Consider the following 13279-nt stretch of genomic DNA (forward strand, 5'->3'; position numbering starts at 1 on the left):
GTCAAGATGCTTTATTGCTATTCTTTCAAGAAACATTGCTTACAAAGTTAAACATAATTGTATATTGGGATTTTGTATCATGTTTCAGTTATTAAAAACATCTAAAAGAAGCATGCTTTATTAAAATATTTTCTATTCTTTTAAAGTATCATGGAATTTTGGGATCCATTGCTTTTATCCAAGCATCTTATGCTTGCTGTTTCATAAACTCTATTCAGACAAAGTCATCATTATTTGTAGGTTCCTTCTTCTCACAGCTGCCACCCCCTGCTCCAGTCTAGTCTAGTAAGTATCCTTAACAGGTGATTTATAACAGTGCCCAGCAGCTACTGGACACCTGGAGAGGGGAGTAAGTGCACTGTATTGAGCAGCTGAGAACATACCTTGATGGATTTTGTTTTAGGTAAAAAAATGTAAGACATTTTATTTTATAGGATTCTTTAAATATATATTGTAAGGGAAAGAAAATCCATATGATATTGATTTATTTAAATGTTTTAAAATTAGATATTGGGAAGGCCTCTTACATTTGTATTTTTCTTAGAGAGGAAACATTTTATTTCATTGAAATAGAGAGGGGGTAAAGGACTGAAAATTCATGTTTCTGTTCAAACTTGAAGTCAGAATTGACATAGTTTTTAAAACATGACCAAAGTAAGACCGTGGCATGAAAGAATAATGGTAGCATTTGGAGAACGCAGGCAAGCTGATTCTCCAGTGGACTTCTCATTGCCTGGGTCAAAACAGAGCAGAAAACAAATAAACACAGTGTTCAGCTGAGACACCGAATACTAGCTTGCTATATAACTCTACAGAATTTATAGCTTTCGTGTTATGGGACCGGGTGTCAATTCATGGTTTCTTTTCCCTTTGTGCTACAAAACAAAAGAACTCTGTTAAAAGGGGTAATGAATTGTGTGGGCTTTAATTGCTATCCTGTCGGTAGCTGCTGCTTGCCTACAGCTCTTCTGTGTGAGCTGGAAGGAGGTTGCACTGTGTACCCTACTACTTCATTCTTGTTTGAAAACAGAGTGAAAAAGAGAAAACAACCCCTCCTAAGTGTTTACTTCTAAAGCACCTTTTCTCTAGACACATACCTGCAGCATTTTGTAATTTTACTGAGTTTTCAATCAATTCTGTAATAAAATTTATAAGTTTTAAAGACCATAATATAAGATTTCAAGCAGTGTTATATTAAACATAACAAATGAAATGTGTCACCAATGTATCCATACACATGTACCTAGTTATATGTGTTGTGTATTTAGTTAAGAATTGGGTTCATCTTCAGCTAGTGTGGATCTCAGAATTTAAGATGACTTATATTTCATCATCTACCAATCTTTCTGAGCTTTTGTCACATTTTTTCTATTTAAATAAAGGAAATAATTTACCTCAGATTCATTTAGATATAATATTTAGGTGTATTATATATGTATATATATATATATATATATATATGTGTGTGTGTGTGTGTGTGTGTGTATGTGTGTTTGTGTGTGTGTGCGCATGTGAATTCATATATTCAAAGCAAATGATTTGACAATTTAATACATATATACATTGTAAAATTATTAGTATAATATTTAGTTAGTGAATATACAGTTTTCCTCTTATTATGTGTACATGTGTGTGCCTATATGTACACTTTGTGTCTAAATGTGTGCATGTATGTATATGTTTGCATTTAAACACAAATGTGAGTGCACATGAGTGCATATGCTTGTCCATATATGTCTGTGTGTGGGGGGGTATGTATTCAGAATACTTAAGATTCCTTCCATCCATTCACTTTTTATGTTACTGGCCACACAGTCATATTTTCTTTCTTTTCTAAAATGTCTTCTCCTCATTTAGCCTGGACAGATCTTAAACTCTTGGGCTAAAGCAACCCTCCTGCTTCAGGCCTCTGACATATGTGAGACTATACATCTGAACCTTGTTCTCTGTGCCAGGCTACATTTACCATACTTCACTTTGGGGGATTATTTATTACAGTATATCCATTAAAGTTAAAATATTTTCAGTTGATTTTCTTATTTATATGTGTAGCATTCCCTCTACAAATAAGATTAATACAGCCACTATTAGTACAATATTGGAATGCTCTGTTCTGGACTATGCATTTACTTCTACAAGAAATATGCCTTTCCATTTTGTTGGTGTTTAACATCCTTTCATGATAGCTTAACTCCTGTTAGCAATCTATAGATAGATCTAATGGTGGTAAAATACCAGGCCCTGTCCCGAATGCCAAAGTCTGGCTCTCATTTCTGAAGGACAGCTTCAGCATGGATAATATGCTTGGTTTGCAAGTCTTTTTTTCCCCCAGAACTTTGAATGAATATTCTTTTTCCTCCTTTGCTAGACTTCTGCTGAAATTGCTGCTGATCAAATTATGGAGGATCTCTTCTTCTCTGTGGCTAATCTGTTTTGATAGCTTTATTATAACATGGTTTGAAATAACCTTTGGACTTACCTATCTTGTGATCCAAAGAGCTTCATGAGTCAAATTTCCATTTTCTTTCAAAAAATTGGAAAGTTTTGGCATTATTATTTCACTTAAGTCATTCCATTATAGTTGTTTCTGTAGGCTTGAGGCTTTGTGGGCTTTTCTTTTCCAGTTTTGCAGGTTCATCCTTTTCAGCTAACATTTGGGCTGTCATATTGATGAGACTTTATAGGTGTTGCTTCTGACATACCAGGAAACTCAGTCTCATAGCAAATTCCTTGATCTTCTGATTCTTACAATCTTTTCCCCACCTTCTGCTGCAATATTCCCTAAGCCTTAGGTTTGTAAATGTTCTGTAGATGCATCCACTTATTTTTATATCTTTTTGGACTTTGTTGAGGTAATTTCTGTGAATTATTCATTACACAGTTTGTATGTTTCCATCTTTCTGGGAAAAAGTACTGGGGCCTTCTTAGTTTCTTTTGGTGGTGACATATTTGCCTGTCACGAGGTTATTTGTATAGCTATGCAGCCATGGTATATGTACATTTGTAGGAACACTACTTTCATTTATTACATACTGTTTTTTCTCAGTAAAGACATTCCACCTGGGTCTGATAAATAATGTGATCACTACAGGGTTGCAGTGGAGAAAGATGCAGGGGTGGTGGTGGAGGGTGGGTGTAGAGGTTAGAAGCTCCTGCTGAGTTTACTCTTAGTTGGGCAATCATCAGTGAATGAGATGTCTGAAAGATTAGGCTCTACCCACCCCAACCCAGAGCCTTGCTTAGAGGAGTTGGCAGAGAGACAAATGTACAGCCTTGGATGTACAGTTACATTTCCAGGTGGAGGACATGTTTCCTGGTTTTTCCCTATCCCCATGATGTCTCCCTCATTATTGAATGATACTTCATTCTATATATAGATATATTTTCTACTAAGTGATAATGTGCAGGTTGTATCCAATTTCAGTTATTATGAGGAAAGCTGCTAATAATACTGTGTGTGTGTGTTTGAATTGACATGCACTTTCTTTTGTTTTGAACATATAGTTAGGTTGTGAAGTCTTATGTAATATGCACTTGGTTCATTTATAATTTTATTCAGCTCTATAATGTTTTTACAATGTTCAATATGTTTGTGCTATATATATGGATTTTATTTGGTCTAATAAAATTCTAGAGCATAAGAGAATGGGATGGTCAAGCTGGAAGAGGGACAGAATGGGAGAGCAAGGAAAGAGAAAGCATGACAGAGACATCAAGGGAACAGGAAGAAACAGAGTGCTAGGGAAGTTCCCAGGAATTTACAAGGATGACCCGAGCTAAGACTCCTAGCAATAGTAGAGAAGGTGCCTGAACTGGCCTACTCTGGTTATCAGATTGGTGAATACCCTAACTGTCATTATAGAACCTTTCTCCAGTAACTGATGGAAACAGATGCAGAGATCCACAGCCAAGCACCAGGCTAAGCTCCAGGAGTCCAGTCAAAGAGAGACAAGAGTGATTCTACAAGCAAGGGGCATCAAGATCATGATGGGGAAACATACAGAGACAACCAAACCAAACTAGAGGGAACTCATGTACTGTGGACCAACTGCTGTGGAGCAACCATGGGACCGGACTAGGTCCTCTGCATAAGCGAGACAGTTGTTTAGCTTGACCTGCTTAAGGGGCCCCTGGCAGTGGGATCAGGATCCATTCATGCTGCGTGAGCTGGCTTTTTGGAGCACAGTGCCTATGGTGGGACACTTTACACATCCTTAATGCGGGGGGGGGGGGGGGGGGGGGCTTAGACCTGCCTCAACTGAATGTGCCAGTCTTTGCTGACTCCCCATGAGAATCCTTGCCTTGGAGGAGGTGGGAATGTGGGGGGGGGTGTCATGGAAGAAAGCTGAGGGGCTGGAGGAGGGAGGACAGGGGGATCAGGGATTAGTATGTAAAATGAACAGAAAATTTCTTAATAAAAGAAAAATCCTCTTTCTATACATACATACATATGCATATTTATGTATACATATATGTATACATATATATGTATGCATACATACATACATACACGTGAGCACACACACACACATACACACACACACACACACACACACACACACACACACACACATTCTAGCATTCTCTGAGATCTGTTATTCTGGACAACCCTGACTCTATTGCAAGGACATTCAGAAATCAAAGCACTGAACTGTCATCTGGGTAATCTTATGTGTCCTTTTTACAGTCTGAAACTCCAGTTACTGTCAAAGACACTTTTTTTTTTTTGTAATTCCAGACTGCCTCTTGGGATGAACAGCACTGGCTCACACTACAGGAACTCTGTTTTGCCCATTTTTCCTAACTTTTCTAGCCATTTTTCAAGCAATAAGCCTCCACCAGACCATTCTTTAGCCAACGCTCAGTCACAAACACAGGCTGTGCACCTAACATCTTTTCTTTTTCTCTCCTGTTATCTGATGCCAACTTGAAATCCCTTGCCCAAATTTCAATCTCTGGGTCTCAGAGTAGGAGTACTTTTATGGTGAAATTCTTGTTTTTTGTGGATTGTACTTAAAAAACTGAAATCAGCATCCATCTTTAAACAAGAATTGATGCCGGGCGTGGTGGCGCACGCCTTTAATCCCAGCACTCGGGAGGCAGAGGCAGGCGGATCTTTGCGAGTTCGAGGCCAGCCTGGGCTACCAAGTGAGCTCCAGGAAAGGCGCAAAGCTACACAGAGAAACCCTGTCTCGAAAAAACCAAAAAAAAAAAAAAAAAAAAAAAAAAAAAAAAAAAAAAAAAAAAAGAATTGATGTAGCACTAAACTCCTTTTCTAGAGTCTTGTAAGTTTATTAAGTCAATTTTGCTCACCTGAAAGAAATCAAATACATTCTTTTTCTGTTTTTTTTTTTTAATCAACAGACTGCAAGAACCTCCAATATCAGCAATTAAAAATGGCAGACAGTATCATTCATCAGGTGCACAATGGGTGACTGCTTAAGAACATGATATTCTATACTGTCTGTTGCTGACGACCGTGCTAACACAATTATAATATTTTATACTTCAGATTGGCAACTAAAGTGGTCCCAATGGGCACATGAAGCCTTTTATGCATATCCATATCCTTTTGTGCACTGCTAGGTCATATCAGCTCCTTTCTAGAATATCCTCTAACTTAATTTCCCTTCAAATAATTGTTTACTAGATAAAAATCTTTCTCCCCTACAGAAGTCATTTTGACCTTTAAAGGAGAATGGTCTTAAACTGAAAATTATGCCAAAGGAAATGATAAGATGTGTTTTGATACTTTAGTAATTTGATTGACGTGATGGTGGTGGTAAATATTCAAAACCTCTTTCCTTACACAGGAAGATTATGTTTTTGGTTAAGGGAATGGTGGTGTCTTTTGATTTAAGCGCTGTTTGTGAGTCTTTGGTTCATTTGTTTGTTTTAAATCATTTTTGGTAACCCTTTATATAATTGGTCATCACTTTGATTTCTTCTTTCTGGTCAGCAGTTACAGTTAGTTGCTAAATAACTTATTTTATTCCCTTAGGCACTCATTACACTCATGGACTTAAATTTTGTATAAAAACACTGTATAATAAAGACAAATTCATTTTTAAAGAAGAAACAGTGTGTGTATATTTAAAGTGAGATTATGTTGTTACAATCATGTTTTAAATTAAACATTTTATGTGTGCACACTAAATATTTAAACATTATTTGGTCATGTTGGAAGGACTATAAACTAAGCTTTCAGTTCCCTTTACAGTGTGTGGTTCTACTCCAGCATTTTTCCAAATTATCTAACTTTTGGTGTGTTATGATGCTACTTCTCAATATTTGTGCATTTATAGTTTTATTAAAATACATTCTCTGTTATTTGGGCATGAAAATCCCCCCTTCTCCTTAAGTCTTAAGTTGTACTTAAACTATGAATCAACACTAATTGTGTGGTTAACCTCTTTACTGAACTACTATAATAAACATTCTTCAAAATGACTGGCAGCTTTATTTTAATATTCATTATAAATCCTTGAAGTTCTATTTAGATCGCACATATGGGAGTAAGGAAAAATGATTTATCTGTTTCATCTTCACTCTCCATTACAGAGAAGATACTGAATATGTGAGAGCATTTAAATCAATGACTAATTTTTTGGTTATAATTAATGCTTGTACATATATAAGAATTAAGCTATAGAAAGTCAAGTAGCATAAAAATATTACAATTAAAGGTAAAAGGACAATGAACATGTGGAAGTAATTCAGGCTCTAAGACCAGACTGAGAACACATTCACTTAGCAGTGATTCAAAAGTGTTTGATCTACCCTTTCCTAGAAAGCCAGGCACGTGCTCGGTAGTCTCAAGTCAGAGAGGCCAGCTGACCCAGTGACTTGAGGGGTGGGTAGTAAAATACAGCACACAGCTGTACATATCTTGTTCATCAGTTCCCTGTGCACATTCTTTTACCCTTTGCTTTTCTGATTTTGGAGAACAACAAACTGAAACATTGGATTGCAGATTAGAAAACCTATCTGTTGCTCTCTTTTCTGTTTCTGAGTTGTCAAATTGTTGTGGTTGGCAACATCTCAGAAGTCTCAGAAGCCATAGCTGTGTCTGAAAGTTGTATATATATTGCCCTCACAATCCAGTTCAGTTGTGTACCATGGAGAAGTCTCCTGTAATATTGGAGAATTACTCTAAATGCACTTCTTGTTATTAAGTTGATAGAACACTGGGATTATCAGGTCGCATACTAAACATCAACACATGATGAGATTGTGTGAACCTTCAAGTAGAAACAAAAAAATTAACTTCTCTGTAGGGTGATATAGCATAAGGGGATGCTAGTCATTTTTCCATGAAGTCACCATGCTGATGTTTGTATTATGATTTGTTTTGAACCACAATAATAAATACATTTTTCAGTCTTCTCAATTATGCTAATATAAAATGAATTCAGCTATAGCATCTAACTCTGCTTTTCTCCTGGTGGCATCTCTACAAAGTTGAGTGGCTTCAACTTTATTCTTATCTTTATTCAGACATTAAAATATTCATGATCTTGGTTGTGAAGAATGGCCCCTTTTCCAGTGCAGCTCATGAATTAATTCAATAGGTAGGTTCAGTAACTTGGAAGGTGTTGGCTTCTATTTCAGATAAATTATTGTGAGGAAAAAACACAAAAGATTTATGACAGATCATAGGAATGATCCAGTATCTTTCCAGCATGCAGTACCAAAATAGCCAGCTCCTCCTAGGTAGATGCAATGTGTGTGCTGTTTAGTGTTTCTAAGGTTGCAAAATGCTTGCTGAACTGTCCCTAAGGAGATTTACTGCTAGGATTCAACTCCAGGATAAACAAGGGAAGGGGCACTTCTTGCTTCCTATAATTTATGAAGTAGCCTTGGATTATCACTCAAAGTCTGTAACTTTGGCAAAGTGCCTCAAATTCCTTTCACTTTGTCTTCAAACACACAACTCAAAACATTACACACCATACAACAGTCTCTATTGAAGTAAATCATAACTTTTATGAGGGTCTAGTTTTATCGTACATGTTATATTTCTGGGATTATTTCTTCCTCCCAAGACTAGTCATATATATATATATATATATATATATATATATATATATATAATAGCGTCTAGTATTTTGATTCACACTGATGAATATTATCTTGCCTTCCTTATTTGATAGCCTTTGAATCAAAGAGCTTTTCTGTCCTTATGAAGATGCATATTGTGGTGCCTGGGGTGAGCTGGAATTTTCGTTGTTCATGAACAAAGGTTTCCAGATGTTGAGATCAATATTTCTTTTCAGTTAATTCTCATGAACACAGCACAGTGGGTGTCATACTGTTGTAGCGCATTGCAGTGACCAGGCAGGGGACATGGTATTAGATTCCTTATTTTCTCCTGGTATACACTTCACTGTAAGATGCCTGAAAAGAATGACAGAGGATCCCCCTACCTGCATCATAATGCTAAAACACTGAAGGAATGGTCACATGACTAGCAAAGCTTCCTTGAAAACTATGCCCCTGTTACAGATTCTTACATTTTTATTTTAATTACCCATCACAGAAGCCAGGAAGCACCGAGAAGCAGCTTTTTACCTATACAATGGCATTTTCTTGCATACAGAGTCATGCAAGTAGTCTTAAATAATGTAAAATTATAAGAATGCTTGTTTACTTGCTTGTTTACACATGAATTGGACATTGTTGAGAAACTCAAAGTCTTGTTATGTTTTTTCCAAAGTTCTTTGAACGAAAGATTTGGATGAAATGTAGAAGAGCTAAGAACACTATGGAAATCCTAACTTGACTTCTTTTTTCCTTTTTGCCTCTTCATATTCTGATCTTCCTTTCTCCATTCTGCTCTGGGCCCTATACACAGAGATCCAAGGACCACTGCAACAGCTAGGCAGTGGATAGCACCGATCCACCAGAGGAAAGAAGGTGGGAGGACTCAAGGTAGTTGTTACTAAGTACCTCTTTTGCAGATCAGTGTCTACTGCTTTTCTTTTTTAACCTATATGATCTGGGACTCTTCTCCCTCCCTCCCTCCCTCCCTTCCTCCCTCTGTCCTTCTTTTCCTCCCTCCCACCCTCCCTTCCTAACTTCGCTTCTTAACTTCCCTTCTTTCTGCTTTCTTTTTTGCACTAGAATCAAACCAGGGACATGCTAGGCAAGCACAGTATCCATGAGCTGCAACCTCAGCCATCTTAAATACTTTTGAGGATGTTACTGCTCCTGTAATCATGGGTTACGGTGGTCCTATATCTCTTTGCCTACTTCAAGTACATGTGGCAGTGGGGCCAGTGGCTTCCTACTGTTGCTGTACATGCACTGAAGAATATTTGCCTTCTTAATCCACCACTTTGTAAAATACTCTGCAGTACTGTCCCCTCTGTTTTCTAGTGTGTAAAATTACTGCTAGAATCTTAGAGATTCAAATAATTTATTAATAATTACATGAATTATACTCCAGTATGAAGTTATATATATATATTTAAAATTTTTCTTCATTTAGAGATAACTTTAACACTCACTAACTTTCCAAAATATAATTGGTCTTTCTATTGAAGACATTTCAAACTGTAGATTTAAGAGTTAGCTTAAGTTTCAAAGAACTTTGTGAATTTGCATTCACTTTTATTTTAACGTGCTTTTAGGTACTTGTTTTGATTTTTAATTATTACTACTGTCACATTTACTTTGATCTTATGCTGGCATATGTATGTGAATCAACAGCAATGTGTATGCAGTTCTAATATTTTTGATATCCATGCATTGTATTTCACATAAAATTGACAGGGAAACTTATATCGAGAGTCATCAATTTCATAATCTTAAACATTCCTCACAGTTTTATACTTAGTTATTTTCACTGAAATGCTACAATGTTCAAGGTGCAAACGTGCTGAGAAACGGCTGAGTTATAGAATTCAATGACAGTTCTCCTTGAGGTTCACCTCCATTTTTCTTTCTCACACAAATCCCATACGTGTGAACAACCCCTAGCTTACTAGCTGTGATTCTACCTCCAAGGAAGATTGCTTTCATTTTACAAGTTTGACTATTCTCCAATCTATTTCCAAATATGGAACAATCTATAAACATTATTGACAACTAACAACTCTGTGTCTAGGGTTGGGCTCCACACAAAACCTTTCATTCAGCACCAGTGTTTTTAAAGCTGAGCCTATATACCCTTGGGCATAGATAGTGGGAGTCCCTGTTTTAGAGAACTATGTCCCATTAATAGTTGACTTTCCACTTCATCATTCAGCTATATAACTCTAAAGCATCAAAAAGACACACTTTTTCATACCAAATTTACTTCAACCTGAAGTTGTTATCCTGTTCTCTCCAACATCATCCTAATTATTTCTCTTTCTGAAATGATTGTAACTATGTCTTACCTATGTGAAGATTTGGTATTAGAATGGGCAGAAACAAGTATAATTGCATATATATTGGCATATATATGTTTTGCATATACTTATAATTAAAATGTCCCTCATATAATACATAAAAGTATCTTATACATAACAATTTTTGTTCCTAGTTACACCACTGCAATTGTTATCACAGTGGCCTTTGCTCTGAGTGACAATATCTTATGTATTTATGCTGACATGAAACCAGTTTTCCCTAAGATGACTTATTTTTGCTTTGGAATTCATCATCTAAGTTATTGTAAAAACTAAAGTGAAGGTTTGAATTGTTATGGAGTATTTCTACTCTTTGGTGTGGGCAATATTCTTATTAGGAGTCACAGAATTACATAAGTAATATGAAGAAAATAATGAGAATAATGTTATTATGTTAATTATAATTTTATATATTATAATATATTATTATAATTATATGATATATTATATAAATATAAATATAATAATAATAATAAAGAGAAACCTATACATCTTTGCTCTTGGTAGATGTTTAACTTTGATAGATTTATAATTTGTGTGGGTGTGATCATTTTTATGTGAAGCTCATTGAATTTTCATGGAAGTGATAGGTATCATTTTATTTTGACCTAATCAATATAAGCCTTTTTGGTGTTGTAAAAATGCATTCATTTAAATTCTACAGAGCACTCCACTATGGGAAAATAGCATGAATCTCCCCAAATTTCATTGGAATACCAATTATGACACTACATATATTCAGCTAGAAAACATCAATATTATATTTTATTGACTTTAATTAAAATAAGAGATATGTAGAAGTAACCTTCTTATTCAATAAGAAACACAGAACCAATGCAAAGAAGAAAGCCAAGAGGTCAGAGCTAAGAGCTAAAAACCTTATTCTTCCTCTTGCGGTGGTCCTATCTCTCCAAAAGAGACCTACTTCCTATGTCTGTCTTTTTTTATAGAGTTTCTGTTCTGCCTTCTCATTGTTGTAAACCCAACCACATGACCTCCTATTCACTGCCTGTCTGTACAGACCTCCAGGTCTTCTATGGTTGGTATTGAGATTAAAGGTATGTGTCTCCAATGCTGGCTGTATCCTTGAACACACGGAGATCTACCTAGCTCTGCCTACCAAGTGTTGGGATTAAAGGCGTGCACCACCACTGCCCAGCTTTCCTATGGCTTGCTTAATAGCTCTGAGCCCCGGGCAACTTTATTTATTAACATACAAATAACATTTCAGTACAAATAAAATATCACCATAGAGGTAATAATATCTACCATGCCTAGTTCTGAGTACATACTAAACATACTGAAATTTAGCTTGATTCTCTCACTTCTTCGCTCCTCACACTTTCATTTTATGGAAAGCTGAGAAAAAGCTAACAGAGAAGAGATATAATTCTTATCTCTTCTATTAGTGCAGCAAAATGTATACAATTTACAATTTTAACCATTTTTAAGTGTGTGTATAAATGTGTGTGTGTGTGTATATACTCATGTACATGCATGTATTTAGCATACAGTATATGTTAATGTGTGTGGGGTCAAAGGTAGATAGGGTTTCTTCTTCATTTCTTCTCTACCTTATACTTTGGAGACATGGTAGCTCACTGTCACTGGAGGTTTTTAGATTGTCCACCCTGGATTGTCAGTGGGCTCTACTAATCTGCCTTTCTCTCCATCCCCAGTCCTTTGTTGCAAGCACGCACAACTGCAACTGCCTTTCTACAGGAGTGATGTAATTGGATGTCAGGTAGTCATGATTTCATGTAAGCACTTAAAAACTGAATCAACCTTCTTGGTCCCTACTGACTTACAGTATATCTACTAAGTAACAATTCATCATCACTCTAAATTCCCCCTTTATGTTAGTTTATTTTTTTTTTTTTTTTTTTTTTTTTGGTTTTTTGAGACAGGGTTTCTCTGTGTAGCTTTGCGCCTTTCCTGGAACTCACTTGGTAGCCCAGGCTGGCCTCGAACTCACAAAGATCCGCCTGCCTCTGCCTCCCGAGTGCTGGGACTAAAGGCGTGCGCCACCACTGCCCTGCGTTAGTTTATTTTTTTAATTATCAAATTTAGCTTGATAGAAGGCATTCTCCAATTTGTGTGTCACATACAGGATTGATTGATGATACAAGTCAATTTTCTGGTACAATTTCTAGTGTAATATACTAGACTTCTTTCACATACCATTTATTCATTAAATAAATTATTTGATGATATTTAATAGTATTTTAAATGTGGCTAACTAATCAGAGTTGGGGATTATGTATCATGTTTTAACCATGGTTTTTCATTTTGAACACATAATCATAATGTTTTTAGGTAGGTACAGTGGGTAAGCCAATGTCCTCTTGAGTATATTGAACTTCTTAGTGTTTCCAGGTCACTCCTGGACAATCCTGGCTGCAAATGTGAGTATTTTCACTAACCCTATACTCTACACTGAATCTGTTTAACACTAAAAAACAATTGAAAATACTGAATTTTGTTTTTATATCTACTGTTGTAACTCTAAATACTACTCATTCTTCATTATATGTGATTTCTTGACTTAAGAAATAAGTAGCAATTGACTCATAATCATGGAGGATGATTAGTTTTAACTACCATTAATGTACATCTTTAAAACCAGATATTTTTCTGTTTGATATCAAGAACATATTTGACCATTTGAAATTTTATACCTTCATATTAAAGACTGAGGAAACTAATAAATATAAGGCACCTAAACAATCCTTGGTACTTAGAAAGTGTTAAAAATGTAAGTTCTTGGCAAGTAGGATGATCCTGAAGACAAAAGTACTAGCTGAGCAAGCCCAGCAACCTCTGTTTAACTCCTGGATCACATGTGAAGGTGAAAAGAGAAAGCTGACCCCACAAACGTTGTTCTC

The 13279-nt window shown here is 36.0% G+C and overlaps 1 long non-coding RNA gene across 7 annotated transcripts in view; it reads left to right on the plus strand.

Annotated features, from left to right (window-relative positions):
* Positions 1 to 13279, plus strand: part of LOC121827292 (uncharacterized) — a 301492-nt gene that overhangs the window by 256498 nt on the left and 31715 nt on the right. Inside the window, exon 1 of one of the 7 annotated variants that reach the window (XR_013049202.1) lies at positions 11989 to 12154. The exons of the other annotated variants lie outside the window; for them this stretch is intronic. This is a non-coding gene — a long non-coding RNA (uncharacterized LOC121827292). Of the gene's footprint in view, positions 1 to 11988; positions 12155 to 13279 lie in introns of those variants that run through there. 7 annotated transcript variants of the gene reach the window in all.

Source organism: Peromyscus maniculatus, chromosome 2 (genome assembly GCF_049852395.1).
Source record: "Peromyscus maniculatus bairdii isolate BWxNUB_F1_BW_parent chromosome 2, HU_Pman_BW_mat_3.1, whole genome shotgun sequence".
NCBI classification, from domain to species: domain Eukaryota; kingdom Metazoa; phylum Chordata; class Mammalia; order Rodentia; family Cricetidae; genus Peromyscus; species Peromyscus maniculatus.